Source organism: Neopsephotus bourkii, unplaced genomic scaffold, assembly GCF_033783945.1.
Source record: "Neopsephotus bourkii isolate Nb327-2 ecotype Australia unplaced genomic scaffold, CSIRO-AGI_Nbou_v1 NB_1272, whole genome shotgun sequence".
Classification (NCBI taxonomy): Eukaryota; Metazoa; Chordata; class Aves; order Psittaciformes; family Psittacidae; genus Neopsephotus; species Neopsephotus bourkii.
In genome coordinates, this window is record NW_026901757.1 from 42276 (window position 1) to 53249 (window position 10974).

A 10974-nucleotide genomic window follows, 5' to 3' on the forward strand; every position below is an offset into this window, starting at 1 on the left:
CAAGCTGGTGCTCCATGACAATTTGTCACTTAGCTGCCTTTTTAGAAGAATTAGTAAAGAAATTCAGAACACAAAGGCAGGGTGAGCTTCTTCACATTTTCAGAGATGTTTTATTCTACCTATAGGTTAGAGCTACTGAGTTGCACATGCATATGAATGCTTAAAGAGCAAGCAATGCAACTCTTGGCAACCGGCAAGACTCAGAAGAAACACTTTTTGAGAAGACAGTTTGAACATAAACATGACTTTAAAAACCCAAGATCACTTCCTAAATCCATCTTGCTGTGTATTACCTTAGTTTGCCACCTTTTAATTAAAAACTGATGGAATAAATCACCAGAGCTAAAACAATGATTACTCAGGCTGTGGGAAAAGCAAGCCAGCAACAGGAGACGTACATAACCACCACTCAAGTAAGACCAGAATGACCCTTACTAGACCCAGTGCACAACAAGAACAGAAGTAGCCTCTGAACAGGTGGCTACCACCTTCACCAGATGTCTTTAAGCCTTCAAAATAATGCCAGAGTTAGCCCACCTGCCCTGGGTTTCACGCAGCTGTATGCAGGGCAGGAGGAGCCCTTGCCCTGGCCCTTCATTGTTCATGCTGCTGCCCCTAGGGAAAGCTGTAAATGAGAAGATTTGATACACGTCCCTGAGGTGGGTTTTTTCCCCTTCTTTCTTCTTTTTCTCCAGTTGGCTGCCTTTAATCTGGGCTCAGTAGAACCTTTTTGTGATATCTTCATCAACCATTTGAAAGCTCTGGCTCAGAAGCTCTGAGATTTGAAGGTAAAACTGTGCTAATTGGTTGAATGGCCCTTTTGACCATAGTCAATTTCTACTAATTAGAAAAAAGAATAATTAGCAAATGTTGGAGAAGAGCTTTGGAGATGAATAAGCTGTGGGGAAAGCACTAGGCATTATTAATGGGAAAAAAAAGTTTGATCCTTTCTAAAATTTGTATTTAAGTAGCTCAAAGTGATTATAAATGGACCAAATGTAATGGCTAACCACCATAAGATTAATACAATGTCCTTTGGGAAATTACAGTTTATATTATACAATTAAACATTATACAACCTCTTTATTTTAAGGACTCCTCCTTGGAATTTTCTATTTAGTTCCGGTCAGTATGCTTTTTATATGTCATTTCCTTCCTCTTACCCAACTAATTTGTACGGGTAAATTATAATTACTATGTAATAATAATGGCAATGGTTAGAAAAGCAAATGTAAGTCTGCAGCTGAAAAATATTGTATTATAAAGCAGTCCAGTATAAATGACTCTAGCACCTTCTTTTCCATTCACCGGATGGATATCTACTCATAACTCTTTTCAGAACAGCATTGAAAAAAACTCACAAAGTGGATATGACAGGCCAAATCCTGAGCTGGTTACATCAGCAGAGCCCTATTTTTTAACGCAGTCTAAAGCAGTAGTTACCTCCTTTGGCAAAGCAAAAGGTGAAGTTTTCCTTTCTTCTTGCTGAATTCTGGTAGTATTTGACATGAAAATTTATACAAGTCTCTTTCCTTTGCAAAAAAAGCATAATGCACACTATCAAGGACTGGAACATTGCTGGGGCCCCAAGTGAAAATACTCTGGACAGAAATAGTCCCTTCATTTCCAGCTCCTGTAAAAAATGACTTGCTTTCGTGTTACCCCTAGTACAGAAACTGTTCCCATTTGGGTGTGCTTCCAGGTCCTTTATCTCCAACAGCATGACTAGAATTCCAGTATGAGTAACACAATGTACTTCTCCTGCGGGAAGGACTATACTTTGGCTTACCAAACCAGCCACTCCTCAGAGACACCTCTGTAGCATGAGCTACATGTTTGCACGCATTAGTGTATGTTGCTTTTCTCCCCTCCCTTTTAAAACTGCCACTCAGAAATAATTTAGCTCCTGTTAGCTGGAATGATAAATGGAAGATATATTTGGCAACCTTCATACCTGGTTTTTTTTCTTAGACCCTCCTTTTGGTCATAAAACTCAAAATGAAATTACTACCCCACTGTCATTACTATTCCATCACCAAAACCAAAACTGAATAGTTTATATATGTGGTAAAGAGTAAATTCAGCTTTGGATTTCTATGTTGATTCCTTCCCTGCTTTGTAGACAGATAATGCAAAGCCATCTGGTTTGATAACATGCCATTTTGGGCAGGAGTAAGCTAAACAAGGTGCTATAACACGAAGAATCAAGGCTTAAGCATCTTTTGGCATCTCAATCTCAAATAAAAGTAAGAGGAATGTAGCTTCTTTCTGAGATGGGTATGCTGGATTCATCTGCTGCACTGTGTGGGCTTCAGAAACATAAAACAACTCTCTGTCTAATGCATGTGGCAATAAAAACTAATTGTATTCTTTGCAAGAAAAAAGAATTATCCAGTCTACTTGGCTGCTCTGTGATCTACAGTCCATTGGACTACTGAATTGTCTTTAATATGCATTCTTGAAGTAGGAAAAAAATATGAATATATATCCATATGTGTATGAATATCTGTGTGAATGTATGTATTTTATATTAATACTTTTTTGTGTTTTAAAAGAGGAACAAGTTGTACGTAAGTTCATGGAAAAAATATTTTCAGCCAAAATCTGCCCCAGGCCTTAAACAGATGATTGTAACTTTAGAGGATGTTAACGGTCTGCCAGGCAAAGCAATTCATATCACTGGGGATCAGTATGAAGAACCTGTTGTTCTCACAAACCCAAAGTTTAGTTTCAAGGAACTGCAACCATGACAAATCATGAGTTTGTGGATGTCAATACACGAGGGATGGGTCATTCTCATGTACTACTGATCCCTAGGGTAAGGGAAGTCCAGAGGGAAGGTACTTGAGTGACGTTTTAGCTTTCCTGTCAAAACAGAGGACAGCATGCAGCTGTGTGGATGGAGCCCTGCATTTCCTTAGCAGTTCTCCTGTCCATCCTCCCAACTTCTGGTGGGGGTCTGGACACTGAACTTACTCAAAGCAGCAAGATGGAAATATTGCAATAAGAAAACATCAGGCAAAAGCCACTTATTTTCCCAGATAATCAAGGTTTTCTCCTTTTTTCCCAGACATTTATTCTTATCCCGCTCCATGGTAATAGCTAGAAAACGACATGTAGGAATCTACCTAACGTAAAAATAGCAGCAGAAGAGACAGATACTCCAATACTCCAGCCTACCAGGAGCAAGTTGTTTCTTAGAAGTAGGAAAAAGGTCTACAAAGCAGACAAAGCATGTGAATTAACTAGCACCAGTGTTTCCAAGCCCACTGAAAGCAAAGGAAGATCCAAGAAAACACTGATATTTGTATATATGAGGCTTTCTATCAGATCTTGCAGTGTGACAACAACACATGTCAGTATCAGCAGGTCCTGCTGGCAACACCTTCAAAACTGTGTGGAGATATAGAAAATAAACAGCACTAGTTGTGATTTCCATGATAAAATACGAATGTGAGGAAACCCTCTTGGGATCCATAATATAGAATTGTCACAGGATACAGATTGTCTGGCTTTCTGATAAAAGATGTCAGTTCCTTTTCTGGGTTTTAAATAGGAAGAAGCACTTGTGATTATTAGGCTGACTGTATAACATGAGGTCTGCTGACAGAATCACTACACACAGTGAATGTGTCTACTTCACCCATCAATGTTCCCAACACTTCTGTATCAAAAAACAGTGCGGCCGTGTATCAGCTATAGAAAACCTGATTCCCTGACTCCAGATCTCCTAGTTTTCCTTACTACACAGACTAAAATTTCCTGTTATCTACAGAGATCAAAAAGCTTCTATCAGATTATCCCACGTTAGGCATTCACGATTTTAACAAACAGCGGATTAATTAAGCTTGGGAAAGATCAAGTTGTTGCCATTTTGCAGAGCTGGAAGCTCACAGTGTGAGGTGCATAAAGTTTTCTCAGGGAGAGATGTGTACCTTGGGCTAGCACAGACTCACAGACTTTGTGGGAAGTACTTCCCAGCCTTCAGAAAGGGAGCCCAAGCTGCATTATACTGCCTTTAAAGTCAGTTAAGAAGAGGTGCATCCTGCACTGAGAATTGTTATACTCAAGTACCTTTAATACTCCAAAGAAGGCTAAAGATTGAAATACTGACCCTTCTGCTGCCAGCATCAGCTCTGCTACCAAGTCAGTGAGTGGAAAAGTAAATTCTAAACAAAATAGCTCAACACTAATTTTAAAGCATAAGGCTGAAAAACATTTTTCCCAGTGTCAGTAATAAAACAAACCCCACATGAGCTTTCTGAAAACAAGCCTCTGGGCTGAATCAGCAGCATCTCTGATTTTGCACACCACAGCCTGGCTGGTGAAGACTCCCCTGGTTTGCAGAGCAAACACCAAAACCAGCACCTTTTGTGAATCCCTACTAAAAGGAACTGCTGTAACCATATTGTGTTTGGAAAAACCACTCCAAATCTTGAAATGGCTCTTCTTAGAGCACAGCGTTGGGAGTGAATAGATCTGTCACATCTGAAGGACATTGCATTCCTAATGTCAGATATCCTGAAAAAATGAAGCAGAGGGACAGCAAACACTCTTTTCTTGACTGATGTTTGCCCAACTGAAATTGCACAGCTTTCAGCCACTCCACTCCTCAGATTTCCTAATGCCCTCAATCCAGTATAAACTAGGTTGCTCTCCAGTTTCTTACACAAAAGCAACCACATGTGCAAACAGTAAAATCTAGAGAGTAACACATTGACCCAGTGAGTCATCCATTTCTGTACTGACTTCAGGTGTACATTGCTACCACAGGAACATGACTGGTTTCCCTTCTTCACTATTTACAGCTCAGATTAGTAGTACTGCACCTGAGTTTCCAAAAGAAAAAGAGCTTTTGTTCCTCAGTATTACAACTGGAAGCCTGAAAGCATGAATTCTTCCAAAACACCATTTCCACCCACACTGCTGTTTGTGACTCAGATTTGCTTCACTACCGAGTGTGGGAGAAGTGCCTCAGCCCTGCCTGTTCACCTTAATGCTCCTCCTGTGGTTGCTTCTGCTGCCCACAATACCAACAAATCATCTACTAAGGGTAACACAAACACCCATGAAGCCCATACTTACTCTGACATACAAAAGCCATCCAGACTGCCACATGGTGACACAATCATCCAAAAATTCTTTCTCATTCTCTTTATGACTTGAATGGTCATCCAGAAAAAGAAAAAGCACCCAGTTCATAAGAACCACTTGTCTTCTACTGCAGACCACCAGGAAGAAGACAGAGGAAACAAGCACAGTAGGAGACTTGCTGACACTGAATAATAAAATCCCTACAGTTTCTGCCCACTGCAAGGGCAAAAAGCAGAGTTAGAGCTTGTGAAAACATATTTCCTGTAAAGTTGTCAATGTTAACATTGCTGACAGCTTCAGCTTATTAGCCACTCAAATGCCGTTCATGCAAATCAGAGCTATGTGCTATTTAAAAGAATATTCCTGCAATCGTTAATCGATATTCATATTTCTTAACCTGTGTCCTCCTCTCTCTTCCACACATATCCACCCACTTCTGAACTTTTCTCTCACCCCTTCCCTATAGCATACCAGTTAAATGCCCAGCATGTAATCTATAGTGATGAGCAAGTAATTTTATTAATTAATCCAGGAAGGTGGCTATTACAATATTTTTTTGGCAATTTCTTTTATCAGGAGCCTGGCCTTCAGCTGATTTTTTGCATGTGTGTAATGTCAGTGGAGTACAGGGAAATACAGTGAAGGGGCAGGACAGCTTCATTGGAGAGTGGGTGGTTGTTGCAAGCAGCTTCCAACAGATCCAAAACAGTGAAATCCAAAGGAACACTCTTTTTTTCACTGACTTCAGTGGGCTTTGGTTTAAATCTGTAAGCTTTACGAACTCTGCCATGTTATAGAACTCAGGGTTACAGAATGAGAGTGAATGAATTACTGATGCCCACTCCCACTTTAATATTTGTCTTAGTCTGATAAAAACATCATGTCACAGGATTCCTTATTCTGTTTGTTTTTCTCTTTTCTTCTTTTTTTGAAAATATATTTTGATTATGCCAAAAGGGGAAATGACCACTTAAACCTTTGATCCTCATGAGTTACTTGTTTCTTCCACAAAGCTCTCATTTGAAGTGCTTTCAGCACCTGATTTATTAACAGTTGGGTGGAGTTAGGCTGTTTTGCAATTCCTGAGAAGCTGATAATAAATCTGATGCTCATATCACAGGAGGTGCTGATATTTCAGCTGAATTGCAAAAAAAGTTCATAAACTGAAACAAATGTTTCTATCTTGATACTTCCACCCTGGAGTCCTGATAGTGACTCGTGTTGTCCATTCTGGTGGACATTTTGCCTTTCATAGATTTCCTTTCTGACTACTCTACAGTTCAATCTTTCAAACATCTTCCATTCATATTATACTCATAAATTTTATTTCAATAAAAACAGGTGGCTAACAGACATAAACAAAAATCACAAAAAGAAAAAGAAATACTTCTTTTTCAAAACTTTTGCACATTTTTTTAAAACAGATGTTTCCCTGACTTGTCATTGTGATGAAAGGAACCCAATATCCCCTCCACTTTCCAGTACAACACTGCAGAAACAAGGAATGACAGAGGAAGAGCAAGAACCATCTTAACTGGGCGGTGATTATTAGAGCTACAAGAGAACGAGTGAGGACACATGCTGGTGGTGGGAGCTCATGTACTTGAGCATTCTTGTTACTTTTTTCTTACAGTCTAAAATAATTTTAAAGATTGCATCTGTGTGATTCAATACTGCAGCTGAAACAAAGTCAAATAAACTCCACCCACCTGCTAGCCAACATTCTGTAAATCCAATATTGATGTCACGTTCCTAATTATATTTCACTTCTCCTGTTACATTTTTGCTATGATCCTGCCTTCACTGAAAGCTTCTTTCATCTTAAACTCTGTTCTTCTCTCTCTCAAGTCCGCATTTACCCACCCCAACCACCATTCATTACGCACAGCTGGGTAACAGTTATGATTTTCGTGGATAATCTTACTCCAAAACCATTTACAGTAAAATATTAATTACATTTTCTTTCAGCCTGACTCATCCTCGAATCTCTCAAGCAATGCTTAGTTTATGAAGCTATCACAAAGAGAATGATACACTTGAACAAGAGTTGAGAGCCTTGTAAAGATATTTTACTGCCTGAAACAAAGAAAAATATATTTCTCCTCCTCCAACAATGTGCCGCATTGTCTTCAATATGAAGACAGTATGGAAGCAAAAGAGACAATGCACACAATCAATAAATATTTTGTTCCTTTTTCCAGCTATTATGTCACTGCTAAAAGGATCTTATATATAAACTGCTCAGGTATTTATTAGAAGCCTTCCAATAGGTTGACAGTCCCATATCACACATTTCAAAAGACTCTTTTTCTTTTGAAGCTCTGGTAATTTTCTTCCCCAAAAACACTCTCATTATTTTGAAAGTATACCACAGATGCAGGAGCAAGAGGCACAGCTGATGAGTATCATCACTCCTGCTGAGGAAGCAGAGTCCCTATTTCCAACTTTTCCCACTCTTTCATCCCACCTTTGTCACATGCTATACTCAAGGAATCAAGAAAAATAGCTATATTGATTTTCTTTTTTGGACAAATAGTGCTTCATGAATGCGCTTCTAATGTGAAACACAAGCTTTAATGTGGAGGCACAGGATCATTTTCTAAGCATTATGTTTAAATGGAAAATAGAGAGCTTGGGAAAACCAGACCAAATTTGCTTCCTCAGATGTAGCCTGCTAATGTAGAATTCAGACATAAATGGGGAAGGAGACCTTTTCCTGCACTGTAGACTTAAATCTTTTCTCAGCATTGCTGGAAAAGGCTCTGTGGCTTACATAGGTGAGACAGCTGTGAGGAAATACAGGGATTTGCTATGGGAGAGCTTGTCAAGTTTCCCGCCGGCAAAAAGATAAGACTTCAATTTGATGGGCATCTTACTGTACAGATGGCAATAAAACCATTATGTTCTCCTTCTACATTCATCTACTGTGTGCCAGAAACACAGGAAGAGATAGGATCACCCAGTATATGCTTCTTTACATTTTTTTCTACTCTTTTTCAGTTTTGCTTAGTTTTGCTTTGGTAGCCAATTGCATCTCCATGGATAGTTAAGATACTCAAGGCATTTCCTAACACTGAGCTCCTCTCTTCTTAGCACTAAGCCATAGCTAAACCACTTCTTTCCAATTTGCAAAGCTGCATGTAGTGGGTTTGAGAAATCTTAAATCTTATTCTCACTAATCACTAACGGGTTCCAGGCTAAGAATGTCAGTCTCACTGATTTGGCAAAAAACTTACCTTAGACCAGCAATTTACTCCCCAGATGTCATCATCTTGTTACTCAGGAGCTGCATGACTCTATTATAGCTGCTCTCAAAAGAGGGTAATTTGTGCCTCTGTATCAACACCCAGACGCCAAAATAAAGCCAAACTGTTCTCAATGAGCGAACTGAGATTGCATCTGCAGAAATGGGACCAACCAGCTTTCCAGAACAAGTCAGTGCAGCCCTTGACCTGTTGTGACTGGCACCCACCTTTTATAGCTGCAAGGGACCAAGATTGTAGGCAAAGATTATTCAGATAAGCATGTCATGGCTGCAGTCCATAGTTGCAGGGATGTGACATAGGAGTGACAGTGGCACATCTCTTACCCTAAACTCTCCTATGCAGGGAGAAAGTCTCTGGAGACCACCTAATCTGGCTTTAGAATAGGTATGCACCGGCAGAACAAATCCAGAATGAAAATGTACACCTCCTCCTTAACCTGCATGCTTGTGTAAATGTATGCAGGCCCTGGAACATAGGTGATGTAGCTCTTCCTGTGCATTGCTACCAAGCTGTGAAGAAGGCAGCTCTGAATGGAATTGCAGCTGAAATAACCAACTCCAAACAGAACTGGTTTTTCTAGAAGGGAGTTTTAGTTACGTGATTTTCATTATTTTGTTAAGAGTTGTACAGAGAAGCAGGAATGCTTGGAAGTGTTTGAGAGCTGACATGACAGAATGCAACAGCCTTTCAGTGTCTCAGTGGTCGGCTGTGTAAATTAGTAGCTAGACAATTTTACAAATGTATATTATTTACCCAGCAGATGCTGTTACGGTCTCTTGTGTAAATTCATAATTAGACTATGTACTGCTTTGTGAAAATCCTTTAATAACAAAGGTGCCACTGTGTGCTGAAATAATTAAATCAACCCATTTTAAACAACACTAGTTCACCACTTCAATTTGGGTGATATAATATTACACATTCCTGTAAAAACAGCTACAGAAATTGAGAATGATCAGCTACAAAAGATCAGATACAAGGGATAATGTTACCCATTCAGTAGCTTTGGGTTTGGCAAGAGTCTAGTGTCACAGTTGAAAAAGTTGCAGCCAACATACCAACAGCACAGACAAAGAACAGATGATCCATCTCCTCTGCCATCTATCATGCACAGCATTGCCAACTTCAGGGCTTTACCAGCACTGACATTTAAAACAAAGTGTGTCAACCATATTAAATAATATACCAAGCTGTGGGTTATTAAGTGTGGGGTAATTTGACCACAGCAATTAAACTGAGATTAAAGAATGATAAAGGCAATGTTATATGCACTGTTCAGTGGGGTTTTTGGAACATATGGAGTCCTGAATATTTCCAAGTGTGAAAGCCACATCAGATATTAAGGCACATGTCAGTCGCAATCAACATCCTCCTCCTGTGCTTTCCCTTCTGCCCTCCCTCCCCATGCAGTGGTGCTTTCAAATGACAATAGTTTTCATTCTGCATATATTCAACCAAGGAAATATCTTCTGACTAGTGTCTCCAGACTGCAGCCCAAGGGACGTGTTAGCAAAGCAATGGTTTAACATGGTAGCACATTAAAAACACAACAGCCAACAAAAGGGGCATTGGAAAATCAGGGCTGGAAATTTCCTATGTGTGGTCATATTCCTGGAAGTTTTTTATTATTTAGAAGAAAAGACAAACTTATCATTGAACGTGAACTCACATTCCCAAATTACACAGTTACCAAGCATGCTGTGAGAACGTCCTCAGGTAGTTAGGGAACAGACTGGCTCAGCAACTGCAGGAAGTGTGGGTCAATTATAATATACCTAGCTTTAATATGCCCAAATAAAAATCCTAGTAAAACAATTGAAGCTCATAACCCATTTATAAACAATGTCTCTTAGGATGATCCTGAGAGAGAGAGCCACCACATTGCTCCTCATATATACCTTAGCCTTCCATCTTTAAAATTTCCAGGTGGCTGCCTTTGGGACATCTTGGAAAATTTCAAGTAAACAACATTTCTCTAGTATTTGTGCACCTCAAACCAGAATAATTTGGGAATAGTAAACAGAGATTTTTGAATACCCATCTGTATTTTAAAAGTTGTCTTTCCCAGAAAAAAAAAAAAAAAGCAAGCAAAGTGGTAAAGAAAATTTAAAGATTTGCTGCAGCAGTAAAGAAAAATACTGAAACATTCTAGCAAAACATATATGCAGAGAAATACACACATACAGATAAGTGAAATTCCATTTAGAAATGTCAAAAGAACCCTTACATCATTCCCAGGACTCAATGAAGCATAAATGATTAAAAAAAATAAATTAAAATCCCCTAGAAATGACTATGATATAAACCAGTCCACAACTGCTAAAAAAACAGCAACATACCCAAACCCAATAGGATATTGACATTACTAAAAATGTAAACAGCTTATCTTTTATTTGAAGGCCTTTATATATATTAAAAAGAAGGCAATTCTTGCATACCTTTCCCTGCTTCCTTATCTGTAAGCACATAAGTATTTCTGTTGCAATAAATGAGGCAGCTCATATTCTTAAAGATCAGCACATATTTCATTCAAAAGGAAAGGAAAAGGGGGAGAAAAAAAGAATAGTTTATTGAAACATGGAAGATAGCTCCATTGCAGTGATCCCAAAGGAAG

The 10974-nt window shown here is 39.1% G+C and overlaps 1 long non-coding RNA gene across 1 annotated transcript; it reads left to right on the plus strand.

Moving 5' to 3' along the window:
• Positions 1-512: 512 nt before the first annotated feature.
• On the plus strand, positions 513-7321 carry LOC133218558 (uncharacterized). The gene is made up of 3 exons (XR_009727191.1): positions 513-659; positions 6519-6635; positions 7063-7321. It is a non-coding gene; the product is annotated as an uncharacterized LOC133218558 (long non-coding RNA).
• The last annotated feature ends 3653 nt before the right edge of the window (positions 7322-10974 follow it).